Source organism: Scyliorhinus canicula, chromosome 11 (assembly GCF_902713615.1).
Source record: "Scyliorhinus canicula chromosome 11, sScyCan1.1, whole genome shotgun sequence".
Lineage (NCBI taxonomy): Eukaryota > Metazoa > Chordata > Chondrichthyes > Carcharhiniformes > Scyliorhinidae > Scyliorhinus > Scyliorhinus canicula.
The window spans coordinates 73,055,339-73,075,380 of record NC_052156.1 but is presented as its reverse complement, the minus strand read 5'-3'; positions in this window follow the sequence as shown (position 1 = coordinate 73,075,380).

The following is a 20,042-nucleotide window of genomic DNA, read 5'->3' as shown; positions in this document are numbered from 1 at the left end:
TGTCTTTTGCAGCCGTATGTGGGAGAATGTCTTGTTAGGAGGCCCCACAAGAGGGAGAATACAGCATGGAAAATAATCTTATCCAGACTAGAGAAAGGGAAGCACTGCATTCTGGCAAACTACTCAAATCCACTGACACCATTTAAGATATCGAAGAAATTTAGGCAAATTCACATTGACAACTGACTCGAGATTCACCCTACCCCAATCCATTGTCACTGCATTACGTAATTACAATGCAAGTTAATTTGGATTTCATTTGAATTGTTTAAACAATGATATAATAGGTAATTTAATATACATTTATAGTTTTACTCTTTTTTCAAAACTCGCTGTTGGCAACCTGAGTACTCTTGAGATCTTCACAACTAATGGGGAGAAAAAAGAAATTGCAGACAGTGAGGGGTGGGAAGGGGGGAGTAATAAAACAAAAACTAAATACCTTATAGAGAAAAAAATCTCAGGTAGTAAAATGGAAAGAGGAAAAGGCAAATACAAAAAATGGAGAAAATAATAAAAATGCTGAAGAGAGAAAGTTGGATATAATGTATACCGATTTATTAAAATGCCCTTCATCTAGATAATTCCTTGGTCATAGCTGGGAGGCAAATGCTGTGGTTTCTACCTGCTTTCTGTTTCCATTAGCAGCAGCTACTTTCCATAGTAATCCTTGTCAAGGAAGCTCTACAACTCTGAGTTAAAGTATGTTTTGGTGGGAAAATGTCTATTTTTATACAACCAGCAAGTTAACGACAAATTCAAGTAGGAATTCGCACTGAGTTGCTTAACTGGGACTCTTGTGGAGGTGACCGAGTACAACCTGCTCTAAGGGTCGTGGGTAATTCCTATGGCTGTGTTGACATTCATTAATATCAACTGCCGAATGCGAGGCACTGAAACCATTATTAAATTATGTAAATTAAATTTTAACTCTGTGAAAAGAATAGTTTCAATTTCAACTTTGTTCCCTGCTTGATGGGGCTCTGATTGTCACTGGAATTCAGTTCCTTGGGCCCAAGCAATCTTCCAGTATCTCGTCCAGTTTCCTTTTCTTTATATGTGAGCCTCAGGATAGTGTGCATCTGTGCAGGGCATCATTTGATTTGGATTTGATTTATTGTCACGTGTGTGGTTTCTTTGTGTTGCTAAATTCAGGATGGTTGGTGTAGTGTTCACAAAGACCACAAAATAGCTTTAACTTGAACAAAGCTATAAATTTATTAACACTGCTAATTTGGATTTGACACATACTCCTAAATAATACACAATTGATAATTAACATGTAATGTACACTCACCTACAACTAATCTCTACATCATTATAAACTATGATTTGCTCTTCCACTATCTTTCCTTCAGTCTGTACTCTAGCTAACTCCTTCACTGCTCCTCCCACTAGGCATAGCATCAATGTCCTATATATTTGTGACTCTAGCTCCCTCTAGTGGCTGATCTAGACTTTTCATTAACCCTTGCAGTTCTTACATTTAAGAATCTTACAACACCAGGTTAAATTCCAACAGGTTTGTTTCGAATCACTAGCTTTCAGAGCGCAGCTCCTTCCTCAGGTGAGTGAAGAGGTGGGTTCCAGAAACACATATAGAGACAAAGTGATGATGCAAGATGATACTTTGAATGCGAGTGTTTGCAGGTAATTAAGTCTTTACAGGTCCAGAGCGACTGGAGAGAGGGATATTCACAGGTTAAAGAGGTGTGAATTGTCTCAAGCCAGGACAGTTGGCAAGCCCAGGCCAGATGGTGGGGGGATGAATGTAATGCAACATGAATCCAAGGTCCCAGTTGAGGCCGTACCCGTGTGCAGAACTTGGCACAAATGAACTTCTTAATTGATGATAATACCACAATGTGTACCGAGGTACAGTGAAAAGTCTAGATAGAAATGCCCAAGTCAGTACCCATCCATTACTTGAGTGTTTATTTTTTTGCCATTACCTCAGGCCACAGCCATTGCAGCTACTGTAATAAAAAAAATAACGCAGATGCTGGAAATCTAAAATTAAAACAGAAAATGCTGGAAATACTCAGCAGGTCTGGCAGCATCTGTGTGAGTTCATGTTTGGTGTTAAAGATGGGTCTTTTTCAGAACATTTCTGAAAGATTGTGAAGAACAATCATATTCGATTCAAAATATTAATTTTCCCTTTCCTCAGGTGCTGTCAGGCCTGCAAGGGTATTTCCTGCACTTTCTGTTTTTATTACTGCTGCTACTGTGTCTGCTGACTCCGTATAGGTTAGAAATTGAAAGTCATGCTGTGGGCTAGGTGTTATATTTATCTGTACCGCCATGAGCCCCTCTTAGTTGTGATTGGTTCTACCAATTGTGGCTTAATTGTAGCATTCCCACCTCCGAGTCTGATGATCATGGGATCATTGCAGAGAGCTGAGCACATAATTTAAGGCACTTCAGTGCTGCACTCTCAGAGCACCAGAGTCCTTTGAATGAGATGATAAACTGAGGTCGCCACCTCCCCATCCAGATGGACATGAAGGCCAAGATCCCATGGTTCCCTGGTCAATATTGCGCATGGTAACACGATGGTTAGCACTGTTGCTTCACAGCGTCAAGGACCTAGGTTCAATTCCCGGCTTGGATTGTCTGTGTGGAGTCTGCATGTTTTCCCTGTGTCTTTGTGGGTTTCCTCCGGGTACTCCGGTTTCCTCTCATGAATCCTGAAAGACGTGCTTGTTAGGTGAATTAGAAATTCTGAATTCTCCCTCAGTGTACCCAAACAGGCGCCGTAGTGTGGCGGCTAGGGGATTTTCACAGTAACTTCATTGCAGTGTTAATGTAAGCCTACTTGTGACACTAATAAAGATTAATATTCCACATCTACTATCATTGAGAATAATCTGATCATTCAGCTGTTTGAAGTTTGACGGAGCTTGTGGCACTTGATCTATTGCCATGAACACTCCATGGCCAATATTTCAAATAAATTAAATGGTGATATGTTGGAAATTATACAAATATTAATTTGTGAATAGAAGTCTAAACAATGCTCGCAGAGGCAGTTAACACAGGGTGGAGTCCGACTCTTGAGTTCAAGGGGCGTTTCACACTCCATCCCATGTTTTCTCACTAAAAAGGCCAAATTAAATGACGTGTGAGCCTTGGAAAGACTGAGGAGCAAAAATCCTTTGTTTGCAAACTGAATCTTTTAAAGGTCAATGCAGTTCTTCATGTCAAAATACAAAATTTGGGCAAGGTTTTCTTTGCACGCTGGCGTGAGGTTTTCAGCAGCAGAGGCAGCCCACCAGCGGGATCTTCTGTTGAGTGCACCCCTCGTCACCAGGGAACCTGAAGTGGGGGTGCGCCGTCGGTGAGACCGGAATATCCGGCCTGCGTGCACAGTCGGTAAATTCCGCCCATTAGCTGACTAAAATATTTATTTTACTAAATTCATTCTCAGGATGTAGGCAAAAGCACTATTTATTACCCATCTTTGATTGGCCATGATAAGGTGAATACAGCTAAGGGGCTTGCTCAGCCATTTCAGAGGGCAGTTAAGAGTCAACCACATTGAACAAAGAAGAACAATACAGCACAGGAACAGGCCCTTCGGCCCTCCAAGCCTGTACCGATCATGATACCAACCTTTGCCAAAACCCTCAGCACTTTCTTGTGCCGTATCCCTCTATACCCATCCTATCTGTGTGTTTGTCAAGATGCCTTGTGAACGTCATTGATGTATCTGCATCTTCAACCTCCCTGGCAACACGCTCCAGGCACTCACCACCCTCTGTGTAAAAAACCTGCCTTGCACATCTGCTCTAAACTTTGGTGCACGGACCTTAAACCTATGCCCCCTGGTGACTGACCCCTCCACCCTGGGAAAGAGTATCTGCCCATCCATTCTATCCATGCCCCTCATAATCTTGTAGATCTCCATCAAGTCGCCTCTCAACCTCCTTCTTTCTAATGAAAACAGTACGCGTTTATTCAGCCTCTCCACATAGCTAACACCCTCCAGACCAGTAAACATCATGGTAAACATCCTCTGCACCCTTTCCAAAGCCTCCACATCCTCTGGTAGTGTGGCGACCAGAATTGTGCGCAATATTCCAAGTGCGGCCTTACTAAGGTTCGATACAACTGTAGCATGACTTGCCAGTTTTTATACTCGATGCCCCGTTCAATGAAGGCAAGCATTCCATATGCTTTCTTGACTTCTTTGTCCACTTGTGTTGCCACCTTCAAAGATCTGTGGACCTGCATGCCCAGATCTCTCTGACTTTCTATATTCCTAAGGGTTTTACCATTTAGGTATCTTTCCCCTCTATGTTAGACATACCAAAATGCATTACCTCACATTTTCCGGATTAAACTCCATTTGCCATTTCTCTACCTAAGTCTCCAAACTATCTATGTCCTGCTGTATGCTCTGACAATCCTCAACACTATCTGCCACTCCACCAACCTTGGTGTCATCCGCGAACGTACTAACCAGACCGGCTACATTTTCCTCCAAATCATTTATGTACGCCACAAACAGAGGCCCAAGCACAGATCCCTATAGGAAACCACTAGTCACAACCTTCCATTCAGAAAAACACCTACTGCTACACTTTGCGTTCTGTGACCAAGCCAGTTCTGTATCCGTCTTACCACCTCACCCCTGATCCCGTGTGACTTCACCTTTTGTACCAGTCTGCCATGAGGCACCTTGTCAAAGGCTTTACAGAAGTCCATGTAAACAACATCCAACGCCCTCCCCTCATCAATCATCTTTGTCACCTCAAAAAACTCAATCAAGTTGGTGAGGCACGACCTCCCCTTCACAAAACCATGCTGTCTATCGCTTATGAGTTCATTTGTTTCCAAATGGGTATAAATCCTGTCCCTGAGAATTCTCTCCAATAATTTACCTACTACCGACGTGAGGCTCACCGGCCTACAGTTTCCAAGATTATCCCTGCTACCTTTCTTAAACAGCGGTACCACATTAGCTATTCTCCAGTCCTCTGGGATCTCATCTGTAGCCAATGAGGATACAAAGATGCCAGTCAAGGCCCCAGCAATTTCCTCCCTTGCTTCCCTCAGTATTCTGGGATAAATCCCATCTGGCCCAGGAGACTTATCTACCTTAATATCTTTTTAAAGATCCAATACCTCCTCCTTTTCAATGTTAACATGATCCAGACTGTCCACACACCCTACCCAAGAGTCAACGTCCACAAAGTTCCTTTCTTTAGTGAAAATTGATGCAAAGTATTCATTTAGTACCTCACCCATTCCCTCTGGCTCAACACATAGATTCCCCCCATTGTCCTTAAGTGGCCCAATCCATTCCCTGGCCACCCTCTTGCTTTTTACATGTGAATAAAGTGCTTTGGGATTCACCTTAATCCTACTTGCCAAGGACTTTTAATGACCTCTCCTAGCCCTCCTAATTTCCCGCTTCAGTACCTTCGTACTTTCTTTATACTCCTCAAGGATTTCGACTGTTCCCACCCTTGTAGACCATACAAACGTCTCCTTTTTCTTTTTGACGAGGTTCACAATATCCCTCGTTATCCAATGCTCCCTAAACCTCCCATACTTATCCTTCATTCTCTCAGGAATGTGACTTTCCTGAATCCTAATCAACTGTCGCTTGAAAGACTCCCACATGTCCGATGTTCATTTTTTATCCACATATTGGTGTGATCTGGAGACCAAGTAAGTGCAGCAGATTTCCTTCCCTGAATGGTATCAGTGAACTTGCTATACCTTACAACAATCTGGTAATTTCACATGGTCAACATTTCTAATTACTAATCCAATAACATTACTAATCTTCTCCCAGAATCCATGCCAAGATCTTTTAAAAAGCTTTGACAAAGAGTCATACAGACCCAAAACAATAGCTCCCTTCTCTCCCCACAGATGCTGTCAGACCTGCTGAGACTGTCCAGTATTTGCTTTTAAAAAGCTATTTATCTCTGCAAGACTCTGTGGCATTTATACTCCTAAATTCCCATTTTCTATCTTAGTGGCATTAGGGCCAATTAGGTCTCTTTGAGGGTTTGGAATTGGAAGTGCTTGACTATTGCTCCATGGCTACTCATTAGGTTCAGCTGTCTAACCAAGGCAAGATCTCGAGCTGTAACATTTGGAGTTATTATCAGGATCTGAGTGAGCCACTATGGTCAAGTGCTAGTGAAACCACTCCACTGTCTGAGGTTGTTTGCCATGCAGAGATCTTTTTTTAAGGTACAGTCCTCTTCTCCAAATGTAACTTTTAGCATTAACTGTGATAGTGTGGATAAAACTGTTACCTTGAAGTATGAAATGGAATGCATGTCATCTCCAGTAAGTCACTGTGACAGTCCACAACAAACAAATACCATCCCTTCCATCATCACCCACTGGCTTAAGTGTGCACAAAAGCATTCAACTTTCCCCAGTTTGCAAAACACACATGTAAAGAGTCCTGAAGAGAGAAGCAAAATCAACCATGAACTATTTTCAGATTTTGACCAAGAGATATGGTTGATGAAATCTGATAATTATGTCAGTATGGGGAAGATATGAGTCACTCCGTTCTCTAATTTCAAGAATGTAATTTTAAATTAAAGCTGCACATTCCGATCTGCTAATGCAAATATTGCCTGTCCACAGGAACCAGGGCCATTCAATTGGCTTCCTCTTCTTGCTTGCAACATGGGAGCTTTCTGACTACACTTCACAGCCATTCTAAAAGACCGAGAGAAATTGACGTTTTAAATGCACATAAAGTTAGCACATGACCCTTTAACAGCTACCGGGACACAGTGTGATAAATGGTGGCAGGGGGAAATATATCAGTGAAGGCAGCAAGATTGCATTCGACCTGATGGCTGAAAATCATCTGATGGCAGTAGAAATCCTCTCTGACCTGTCATCATCAAACAACCTTCAATATAGTTCCATGTTTCCCCGTAAAGAGCTCTGATTGAAGATTGAGTTGTCACTGGGAAGCTGTGGGCCAAAAATAGTTGTATGTAAGACACAAATATGTGTTGGCATTGTGATGCAAGTAAATTAGACTGCATTACTTTTTGTAAATTTTCCTTACAACAGCAACTACACTTCAATTTAGGGAGGTGGCAAATTTTGGAATATCTATAGGGGCTATTTTCATGCAAGTTATTTCTTTCTCAAGTATTCATTGTTTTGCATTTTTTCTTGTCCAAAAAAGTGGACGGTATTTATTGACCTACATCTTAGCTGTGCTTTTGTGAGCAACAAGGATATCCTCAGAAGCTCCAGGTTTCTGGTGTAAGATTACTGATTGGAGAATAAAACTGCTTCTTCATAAGGGCCCTTCCTTTTTTTAAAAAAAAGTATTTTAATTCTAATTTCAATATTTTAACAGTTTTACTATAAATAAACACAAACTCATCACAAACCACTGCTCCCCCCCCCCCCCCCCCCCCACACCCAAAACTGCCCCACCAACTCCTTGGCGGCAACCAGATCACCAAAATGTGAATAAACGAACACATCTCTTGTGGAACTGCTCATCTGCCCCTCGCAAGCAAATTTCCAATACAGGAACTCAATTAGATCCCCCAGCCACACCGAGGCACGGGGGGAGAAGATCCACCTTGCACCCGCCTACAACTCCGACAGGTCTGATACCCCGAGTATGGCCTCCAGGGCACCAGATTACAAATCTACATGGTGCTAAAAACTAACCTCCAAAATTTCTCTACCTTTGGGCAGGACCAGAACATATGAACACGATTAGCTGGGCCCTTCCCGCACCATTTGCAGCTATCCTCCACCCCCTCAAACAGCCGGCTCATCCTCGCCTTTGTTAAGTGCACCCTGTGCACCACTTTTAATTGAATCAACCCCTGCCTCGTGCACGGGGTTGAGGCATTAACTCTCCGCAGCACCTCGCACCTGAATCTCTCCTCCAACGCCCTCCCCAGCTCCTCCTCCCACTTGATTCCTCCAGTCTCACCTTTTCCTCCTCTTCCACCTCCGGGCACTCCAGGAACTTTTTCATATCCGACATATCCTCCAGCGGCTCCGACTTATACAAGTCCCTATAAAATTCTTCAAACGCCTTATTTTCCTGCTCCAGTGCCACTACCAACCCGTCCGTCCCATCTCTAATCTGCAGAATTCCCCTCGCTGCCACCTGCCGATAGAGCTGACCCACCAGCAATCGACTGGCCTCTCCATACTGATAAATAAACCCCCTCACTCACCTTAGCTGTCCTCCCTGTGGATAGAAGATCAAATTTTGCCTGTAACTCCTTCCTCCTCACCAAAATTCCTGGCTCCAGATCCTTTGCATATATCCCATTTCCCTCCAAAATCTCCTCTATCAATCGCTGCTTCTCCTCTCGCGTCTCCCTATCCACCTTGAATGAAATGACCTCGCCCCTCACCACCACCTCAACGCCTCCCAGACCATTGACGGCGAAACCTCCCCATTCCAGTTAAATCTCTCAAACTGCTCACTCACCTTCCCCATTTTAGAACAAAAAGTCAGGTCTACCATCAAAACCACATCTAGCCTCCAGTAAGGGTCCTTCCCGTTGATTCCCTTATTTCCTGTTTTGTTTTCTTTGTCAGTATTGTTTATCATCTATGGCTCTTTAATGGAGACATAACTTTAAGTCAAGCAGTGAAAGTGAGGAACTTCAAAGTTGCAAAATAGTACACTGTGCTATTAAGATTTAAATTTTGAACAGAAGAACTCAGACTTTATGGCACCCGAAAGACTGGAAGGATTTGGTGCGATTGGTTGGCTGGTGGCCAATGGATTGACCAGGGACTGTATGGCAGGAAGCTCCTGGACGCTGAGAGGAAAAGTTGTGTGTTCCTCTCTCTCTCTCTCTCTTTGTCCCAAATGTTTCCTGCCGGCTATTTCTGACTCTGCAGAGACGTCTCGAGACCCTGACGAATCTACAATGAAAACCATTACAGACTGAAAGCAAAGACATCCAATTGGGGCTAAACTGAAAAAATCTAACTGGAAGACATCCATCTGAAACAGCAGCTTTTAGTATTATGTTTTATACCCCTCTTTCCCCTCTCTATTTTTCTGTCTTCTGTGTGTGTAAAAAGTTGGGCGAGTTAAAGAGAGGGGTTTTAAAAATAACCAGTTGTATTTGTTACTTATTTAATTATAGTTATTATTAATAAGTTAATTGTGTTTAAATTTACAAAACTGGTGACTGTAGTTATTGGGCAACCAAAGACTTGGGTATATTTTTTAAATTAAAGAGTTAATTTAAAATTAAGAGTTTATTTCAACTGTGTTGTCATTCCGCGTCAAGTGGGGCTGGAATTGACCAGGGCGTCATAAATCGTTTGACCGGCTTCTCCGTTTCAGAGACTATGGGCCGAATTCTCTGCCATTAGGATTCTTCATTGCACCGGCAGCCCAGGGGTTTCCTGATGGTGTGGGGTTGCCCCAAAATGGGAAACACAATTGGTCTGCTGGTGAAACGGCGTGCCTCCCCAGAAATCTGGTGCGGTGGGTCGGGGAATTCCCACCCTATGTGCTGCCATCGGGACTGGATCAGTGGTGTTCTATGACCCCGAAAGCGGCACAGGTCCCAAAGCAATTCAAGATCCGTTAATGGGCTAGCACCGCGCCATGTGGAATTAGTGCAACTCCAATGCAAAATGGTGTCCGATTAGCCGAGGTCGGGATTTGCACTTGAGAGGCTGACGAGCTGCAGCCACAAATATACTCCACTCCCCACACGCACTCATTCCAGCCAACATGATGGTATCCCAAAGAGTGGCACCCTATTTCGTCGATGCGGAGCTCGAGTGATTGCTGGATGCTGTGGAGGAGAGGTGGAGCACCCTGTTCCCCAGAATGGGGAGGAGGATGCCACTAACTGCTATACACCGGGTCTGGGCATATTTGGCAGAGGCCATGAGCGGCGTGGGCCCCACCGCGAGGACCGACCAACAATGTGGTAAAAAGCTGCACAATCTCCTCACGGCAGCCAGGGTGAGTAGGAAGCATTGTGCCCCTGATACCAACCCCCGTCCCCTTACCCATGCCCCCCAACCCAGAGGGCAACTGAACTCCACCCGCCAGCAGTCTGCTCACAACCCATCCTGCACCACATGCCAACACCCATACACCCGCCATGGCCGGGGTGCCCTGCACACACAGGCCACCAGCTACCCACCTCCTGTGCTGCCCGTGTCCGATTGCCTCATTGTGCATTTCCTGTCCCCTCGCCTCCCCCACATGAGAAAGTGATGCACGACCCCAGGGAGAAAGAGTAGACTGGAGGGGTCACGCTGGGCCTGTGGCACCTCACCACCATGGTGCAGTCGGTGGGCACAGAACGGGCAGTCACAGCATCGACGAACCAAGTGAGCCCCCGCTGCGTTATAGTGTCCCTATGGCATGCGTGGCACTACCCCTCCACCTCCCTCCTCAGTACCCCACCTCCTCCACACCACCCCTCCACCTCCCCACCCCACCATCTCCACACCACCCCTCCACCTTCCCATCCCAGCACATCTCCATTCCACCCCTCCATCTCCTCACCCCACCACCTCCACACCACCCCCACCCACGATCCAATCATGCGTCATGACTTGTGTCTTGCAGGATCACCTGGTGTCGAGTCAGGTCCTTCTGGTGCCCCCCTCCACTATCGCCAAGACACTCACCTCGGTTAGGCATCATAGTGAAGAGACTCCTGGGGTACTGTCTGGTGTGCATCACACACATGCATCAGTACATCAGGCGAAGGCAGGAACCCCCCAAGGGGCAGATGGTCAGAAGGCGGCCCTCAGGGCCTAGCTGCCGTCCAGACGGATCTCAGGCTTCTGGAAAGGGTGGTCCCATCAAGGCTAGAGATGCAGAAGCAGAGCCAGAGATGACTTGAGAGGGTGTCAGCAACCATGCAGTGCCTAAAGGTTGGAAGAGTACAACCGGCCTCAGGGGCAGGAGGTGTTATCTACAATGCGTGCTACCCAGGCCAACACCGCATAGGTGGTACGCAGTGGAGGGCTTAGAGGTGACAATATCGGCCATGAGTCAAGATGTCCAAGGTCTGGGTCACTCTGTGCAGGTGGTGGCCGAGGTATATGGCAGGGCGGTCCTGTCACAGTCAGCTATGTACCAGGGCCACCTGGAGATTATACCCACGCTCCTGAATTTGGTCCAATCACAGTGGGTCATGGCTGTGGACTTCAATGGCATTGCTCGGGTGCTGGCTGACCTGGGCCAGTCACAGAGGAACATTGCATTGTCCCTGTGCTCCATGGCCGCGAGCAATGAGACCCTGGTTGCGACGAAAGTAGGCCTCCAGGACTGGCAGCGCCAGGGACCCATGAGAGACTGGCAGGTCCATCCAGGCCTGGTCACTCCAGAGGACAGTCGCCAAAGGGGACCCAGGTCATAGGGAGGGAATCGTAATAGGCCATCTCCACCCCTGATGTACTGCCTGGGCATCCACCGAGAGAGAACGTTAGGGCCTGTAACACCAGAAAGTTAGACGCAAGTTAAGTTGGCATGGGTGCAGCACACAAGGTAGTATTAGGAGCTAGCGCACAAACCTGTATAAACATGTTCACATGTTCACAATAAACACCTGTTCACCGGCATTCCAACTCCCTCGGATGGGATATCCGTGCTGCTGTTGGCTAAGACTCCTAGTCGGTGAACCTGGAGGTGATTAGAGCGTCCATGCAAGGCTGCCTTGACGCACATGTTGTGTGACCTTCTGTGGTTGTCCGGGCCCCATACTCTGCCCATCTTGGCCCTCCTCCACATCCTCCTCGTGCATCCCCATCCTCCAGCACGTTACCCCTCTGTTGTGCGATGTTGTGAAGTATGCAGCAGGCCACCACGATGTGGGAGACTCTCCTATCGCTCGATCACAGTCCTGGTCGTGGCATGGGCATCATTGTAGTGGGTCTCCATGTTGATCTGTGGCATCCGGATAGGTGTCATCAGCCACAACTGCAGCAGATTACCCCTGTTGCCCAAAAGCCAAACCCTCACCCGGGGGAGCACCTTCAACATATCAGGAACCGTCGAGTGTATAAGGGTGAAGGTGTCATGCACGCTGCCTGAGTATCGGCTGCAGACGTGCATGATGTGCATCTTATAATCACACACTGGCTGCATGTTAATGGAGTAGTACCCCTTTCAGTTTTTGAAGGCCACTCTCTCATGCGCGGTGTTCGAAGGGGGACAATTGTCCCTTTGATCACTCCCTGGACCTGGGGCATTTGGGCGATGCTGGCGTACCCCATTGCCCGGCAACCTGGTGGGCTCGGTACACATTGAAATTTATATATTGTGACGACCGGGCACATAGGGCTCCTCCATGACAACACATTTTGCACCAAGGTCTGTGAGTTCCCAGAGACGTCCCCACTCAGCGCCAGGAAGGGCCCCATGGCAAAAAAGTTCAGGGCGATTGTCACCCCAACTGATGAGCTAGTCAAGGATCGAATAAGCTGCAGAGTCCACAGCAATATAGTCTGCAAGCAGCTGCTGCAAGAGGTGGAATTGACAGCCATTTGCATATGCGTGTATAACGAACAATCAGAATAAAGAAGCAGAGATTTTAGGCGGGAGACAGAAGTATTCGCTGTACAGGGCACACCCTGCCATCACCCACAGAACAGAACAGCTTCTTACGCATGTGGTAAATTATGTTACAAATGTGGAAAGTGGAACCATTTCATTAAATGCTGCAGATCGAAACCGCAACAGCCTTCCTCTGCCATCAGCAACATGGCAGCCAGTCAGTCCTCCAGGATTAGGAGGGTCAGCAAGGTGAACGAACTGGAGCTCAGCCAAAGCAGCGAAATGACAGAGCCTCCAACAATATTGCGAGAGTGTTGACACCGTCACAGACAAGGGTGAGATCCTCATCACCCTCAACTTAATTTGTAGTAATGCAAGACTGAAGGTAAAGATTGACACTGGAGCAAAGTGTAATGTATTGTTCAGTCGAATGTTACAGGAACTAGGCCAATATGCAGCACCAGACCTTAACACCTTGGTGGACCGCATGGTGGACAAACATCTGCACTGAAGGTTTAGCCACTGTCCACAGCGCACAGGGCAATTTCAAATTTCATATAGTTGACCAGAAGGTAAAGCCACTACTCATTCTAAAAGACAACATTACGTTGGGACCCATTCAACTTGGTCCAGAAGTGCATGCTTTACAACGCCAGGTCCCAGAAATGATAGACCACTTCAACTGTGACGCCATTGTTAAGCTACCTGTAATGTTGCTTCAGGCTAGATGACTCAGCATCACCAACAGCTTGTGCTCCAAGAAGAGGCCCAGTAATCATGAAGCAGAAAGTAGCCAATGAGCTGCATCGGATGACTACACTGGGTGCTATACTCCCGATAGACAAGGCCACAGAATGGATTTCAGCAATGGTGGCAGAGGGAAAGCAAGCAGTACAGTCAGGATATGCATTAATTGAGTGCACTTGAATAATGTGCTGCTCAGTGCTCATCACCCTATGAAGACAGTGGAACAACTGATAGCTGACATCCCCAGTGCTAAGGTGTTCCTCATGCAAAATTAGGGTTCTGACAGATCCTATTGGAATTGAATCTTCTAAACTAACAATGTTCATATCTCTGATAAGCAGATATCATTTTCTTTGTATGCCACATGGAATCTCCATTGGCGCCGAAAACTTCCAGCGGTGCTGAACAACTCATTAGGGACTAAAGAGTTTTAATAGTGACAAATGTAACTTCAGGTGATGGGGATGCTCTGACCTGATGCATGAAAGGTGGCTCTCCTCCTGGAAACTCGAATTTAGGCACTTTTAAGCCAAAATAGCCCGCTAAATCCAGGAGAAGAATTCCTTGCCCTCCTCCAACACCACCATGATGAAGACGACATGCCGAGTAGCAGCAATCCTAAGTGCCGAATAGACGGCAAAAGCAGTAAGACCTGAGAGAGAAGGACTTTGGTGATGGCAGACACATGGGGCAAAAGGATGGCACAGTTGTGCAGCGGTTAGCACTGCTGCCTATGGCACTAAGGACCCAGGTTTGTTCTTGGCCCCGGGTCACTGTCCGTGTGGAGTTTGCATATTCTCCTGTGTCTGCGTGGGTCTCCAACCCACAACCCAAAAAAAGATGTGCAAGGTAGGTGGATTGGCCATGCTAAATTGCCCCTTAATTGGAAAAAAATAATTGGGTACACTAAATTTATTTTTTAAAACGCACGGGGCGACAAGGGCCTGTCCACACCTGAGCAGGATGGGCCGCCAGTTCAGATAAAAGGCTACCTCCCAATGAACGAATAGAGGGAGTTCCTAACACAGGAACTCCAAGAGCTCCAAAAATTGGAAATGATGGCAATGGGGAAAGTGGCGGTGGCGGAAGCATTTGTCACCCTGTAAGTGAAATTGGAAAAGACGGAAAGGCGGCGGGAGACGCAGGAAGCGAAGATTAGTGATCTGGAGAAGGCCTCGACCGCTGAAACCAAAACAGGACAAAGACCCAACTGAGTGTCGGTCCTACAGGCCTATTTCGCTACTCAACATAGAAGCAAAAATCTTGGCAAACGCCCTGGCAAAGTGGCTGGAGAGCTGTGTGCCAGAGGTTGTCATGGAGGACCAGAGGGCTTTGTCAAGGGCAGGCAGCAAACATTAGACGCCTGCTGAACATGATAATGACCCCATCCAGGGAGTGAACGACTGAAGTAATCATCTTGCTGGACACAGAAAAGGCCTTCGACAGAGTTGAATGGAAGTATACAGGCAAGCACCACCAGCTCTAAATACTTCTGGCTGCACAGAGGCAGGAGGCAGGCATGCCCGCTTTCCCCGCTGCTGTTTGCTCAGGCAATCAAGGCACTAGCGATCACCCTCAGAATGGCGAGGTGTCCAGAGGGAGGACAGAGAGCATAGAGTTTCACTCTACACCGATGATCTGCTCCTTGACATCTCAAACCCCTGGACCAGCATGGAAGGAGCAATGAGACTTCTAAAAGGAGTTTGCAGCTTTCTTGGGCTACAAAGGCAAGCTGAGCAAAAGTGAGATCTTCCTGGTGAACTCACAGTGGGGAAGGACAGAGCTGGAGGGACCTCCATTCAAACAAGCCCAGACCAAATTCCATTACCTGGGGATCCAAATAGCCCACGACTGGACACGGATTCACAAAGGGAACCTAATAATAATAATAATAACTTATTGTCACAAGTAGGCTTCAATGAAGTTACTGTGAAACGCCCCTAGTCGCCACATTCCGGCGCCTGTTCAGGGAGGCTGGTATGGGAATTGAACCCGCGTGCTGGCCTTGTTCTACATTTCAAGCTAGCTGTTTATCCCATTGTATTAAACCAGCCCCGAAACCAACCTGACGAGTCTGGTGGAGGGAGTTAAAAGGGACCTGCAGAGTTGGGGGCCCACTCCCACTCCCACCCTCCCTCACAGGGAGATCAAGATGAATATCTTTCTTTTTTCTGTCCAGATCCCTCCCAATCTATATCCCCAAGACATGGGCGGTGAGGGACATGTACAAGGACAATAAAGTAGCAAACCCAGAGGAACTCATGGAGAGGTTCCAACTACCAAAAGGAAACTAACTAAGACACATACAGGTCAAAAACATCCTCCATAAGGATACACCGATGTACACACAGATACCAGGACATTCGCTCATCGAAGAATTGCTGCATGCGAGTGACCTAGGGAAGGAAAACTGTAGGGAGCTTTATAGGCAACTGTTGGAGGAGGTACACTCCCCATAGATGAGACAAAGGAAAGGGCTGAGCCTAATGCAGCTAAAGATGTTGCACAGAGCGCACCTAACCAGAATCCGAATAAGCAAGTTCTTTCCAGAAATGGAGGACAAATGCGAACGGTGCCAGGGGGGCCCAGCCAACCACACCCACATGTTCTGGGCCTGCCCCAGAAGTGAAATGAAAATCACTTATTGTCACAAGTAGGCTTCAAATGAAGTTACTGTGAAAAGCCCCTAGTCCTCACATTCCAGCACCTGTTCAGAGAGGCTGGTACGGGAATTGAACGGTGCTGCTGGCCTGCCTTGGTCTGCTTTCAAAGCCAGCTCTTTAGCCCTGTGCTAAACCAGCCTCAGAATTGTCAGGTTCTGGACAGCCTTCTTTGAGGCTATGTTCAGCATTGTGGCCATGAGGTTGGACATGTCCAAAAGTGGCAGTTTTCGGAGTTTCAGATCAGCCAAAACGTTTCATGGGGAGGGAGGCCGGCGCCCTAGCCTTTGCCTCCCTGAATGCCCACTGGAGAATCCTGCTCATCGGCGATTGGCAGCACCACCCAAGGCTGCAGACTGGCTGTCCAACAGGAATTTGTCAGGCTGGGGAAAATAAAATTCGCCATCCAGGGGGTGGGAACAGGGCTTCCACAGGACGTGGAAGCTGTTCACCAACTTGTTCCAAGATCTTTTTGTAGCCAGCAAGTAGAGTGCAAGGGGAAAAGGAGGGAGGGAGGTTGGGGGGGGGGGGGGGGGGGGGACAGTGTGAGGGGAGTGAAGGCACACATGGTAAGTGAGAGAGACAAGCGACAAAGTCACAGCGGACCGGCCCAGGGGAAGCTGAAACCCAAATAGGCACACGGAAATATGTGCTCTGGCCTCTCTAGCTGGTTCCACACTGGCCAGCTCTATTTATGCAGATGACTCTGCTCATGATTTCTCCGCCCTCCTCATTGGAGAAGCTCATACTCACCAAGGGTTGTGGACAGAGCACACATGGGATGTGGAGGCTCTCAATTCCATTGCTGAGAGACTGCTACAGGCATTTGCAAACATGAGATATAGAGAGAGAGAGAGAGAGAGAGAGGCAGGACATTCTGCTGGTAAGGCCTGGCCTACGGTTCAGCCTGAGGCTGGATTTAACAACTGCCTGCCCCACCTTTTGCTTGTTTGACGGACTACTGCTGTTGACTCTTGGAGGAAGGAGGAGAGAAGGGTGGTGGCTGGTTCATCTGAATGCCTTGATGCAGGAGAGGGGGGAAGTCAGTTGCCCTGTTGATGGTGAGGAAGGCCGGCAGCCCAAATCAACTGCAACATGCTGGAGGTTTGGAGGACTGATTTACCATCTGATGCTGCTTTTGTTTGGACAGCTGACTGTTTACCGTTTCTATGTTTGAAGCCATGTGATGTTCCTACCGGTCCTACGTTTGTGGCCTGGACCGAGGGCTGGCTGGAGCAGGTGACCGGATATTGGGATTACAGGAGAAGAACGGAGGTGGCTCACCTCAACTGACACCTTGGAGGTCGTAATGACACATAACGTGAAGGCTGTTGGCCACTTCCATGTAATAATGATTGTTTTTAGTTCAAGTTTGGTAGGCCATGTTAATGGCTGGTGTTTTTGTACTGTTGCCTATTGTTATTTAATGTTTGAACATATGCTTATTGTTGCATTGGTGCTGTTTTTTGTCGACTGTCTGGGCTGTTGTCTTCGCTCTGTTTCTGCCCGTTTTTTGACTTTTCTTTTGGTGCATGTTACCGATGCTGGTGGGGGGGGGGGGGGGGGATATTCCCTCTCCGTTCTTCCTTTATCCTGTGTCAGCGAGACCTTTTCCGGGGAGTTGGGCTGTTCTGAGCGCCCTTCCACTGATGCGGATCTCTGTGGCCGGGGGTCGGGGGAGGCACTGCCTCGGCAGTTGGTGGGGTTTTGGTGTGCTCTGAACGGTTTGGTTATGATGTGCCGGGGTTATTCCGGGCTGAATTATGCCCCTCTTGAGAGGGGTGGATTGTTCTCACTCTCCCTCTCTCTCTCTCCTCTGTGTTGGAGTGGCCTATTCTGGTTGGTTGGGATGGTGTACCTTTCCACTGATGTAGGTCAGGGGCGAGGGGGAGGTGGTAAGTGTGTTCTGGGGTGCCATGTGTTTGGTGTCCTTTTTGTACTGTTTTCTGTATTTTGATAATGTTATTAAACTAAAATACTATTTAATAATCCCCAGCCAATAGTAATCAGGCAGGTTATAACAGCAACTAAAGGGAGACCAAGGCCAGAATGGAAGGCTGTAAATATATGTACTGATTTCTGCTTGTCTTTGTGTTTTTTTTGTTACTTTCATTATTTCTTCCCCTCTTTTGCACGATTATGCAATGTATAACTTAACTTATGGATTGAACTGTGAAACATAAAATGTAAAAACCAATAAAAACATTTTTTAAAAATAGTGACAGACATGAAAAGCAGTCTTCAGTCCCTTTGACTCATGTCCACGTAGTTCCAACCTTTCAGTCACTTTCTATTCTGCCCCACCCTCCTCTCCAGTTCATCATTTCATTATGTTTCTAGCCTTTTTCAGTTCTGGAGAAGGGTGATATGGGGCGGGATTCTCCCCTACCCGGCGTGACGGAGGGTCCCGGCGTAGGGGAGTGGCGCCAACCACTCAGGGGTCGGGCCTCCCCAAAGGTGGGGAAAGGCCGAGTAGGGGAGAATTCTCCCCACCTTTGGGGGCCAGCCCCGCGCCGGAGCGGTTGGCACCAGAAGACTGGCGCAAAAAACCGGCGCCCCCGGCAGCGGGGCTGGCCGAAAGGCTTTCGCCGGTTGGCGCATGCGCCGGCAGTGACGTCAGCGGCAGCTGCCCGCTGACGTCACTGCCGGCGCATGCGCGATGTGGGGTTCTCTTCCGCTTCCGCCATGGCAAAGGCCTTGGCGGCCACGGTGGAAAATAGTGCACCCAGGGCACTGGCCTGGAGTCTGAGCGGGGGGCCCTGATCGTGGGCCAGGCCACTGTGGGGACACCCCCCGGGGTTCGATCACCCCCCCGCCCCCCCCAGGACCCCGGGGCCCGCTCGCGCCGCTGATCCCGCCGTTCCAGAGGTGGTTCAAACCTCGGCGGCGGGAGAGGCCTCCCAGCGGCGGGACTTCGGCCCATCCGGGCCGGAGAATCACCACAGGGGCCTCTCCGATCGGAGTGGCGAGATTCCGCCGCCACCACTTCCCGGGTGGCGGAGACTCTCTGCCACGGCGGGGGCTGGATTTTCAGCGACCCCAGGCGATTCTCCCCGACCCTGCTGGGGGTCGGAGAGTTTCGCCCATGGAATCTAAACGTTAACTCTGCTTCTCTCTGTTCCGGTGACGGCCATGGAGTGAGTGGCCGCACATCTGGTGGCTCCCGCTCAAGGTGGATTTTTTCAGTCTTTTCCTGCCCAAAAGGGCATGGTATTTGAGTCAAAAGGTACAGGAGTGCCTGGGGAAGGAATACTCCTCTGCTGTGGCTGGTGGATGGATCTTCGACCAAGGAGTGGTGCAAGGAAGAAAGAGCAGGAGAAGAAAGAAAGTCTTCATGGTGTGGCACAGGTAAAGATGGCGGAGGACAAAGAGGGCGTGCTGCACACCCAGTTGTCGAAAGAACAGTTGGTAGAGTTCCTGAACAATACATTTCTGCAGCAGAGGAATGAGGCCCTGGAAGACCTGGCCAAGGTGGTGGAACCGCTGAGATCTGGGATCGAGCGAGTTGAGCAGAGGTTGGAGTCCCAGTGCCAGGGAATCCAGAAAGTGGAGGAGGCGATGGGGAAGCATGAGGAGCAGTTGGCCTCGTTGGTGACGGAGGGGGGATATGTCTGTAAGCAATATCATAGATGGCTGGTGGTGCGACCTCCAACCAGCAAGTGGCGGTACAGACACACCATGTGGTCTCAAGACAGTGATCATGTGAGAAGGCCCTCCAGTATAAGTGGGGCACATCCGCTCATTGGGACATGATTATAAGACATACAAGTGGACAGCTCTGTTCCAGAGGAGTACAAAGAAACTCCATGATAACTTTCTCTGTAACAGATCGCTATCTTACCATGTGTGATCCAATAACGATCCTGGTTTGGACAAGGCTCAAGTTGTTTGGTAGATTCCTTGCTAGACATCAAACACCGAACGCAACAGGAGAGATACAGGAAAGCCAGAAAAGGCTAAAGGAGAAGGTGGAGAATTTGGAGAATCATTCCAGAAGGCAAAATTTAAGGATTGTCGGGATTCCTGAAGGCATTGAAGGTGCAGAGGCAACTTTGTAAGTGGCAAGGATGCTGGAGTAATTGATTGGAGGGGGGGGTGCTTTTGATCGACCTCTCCCG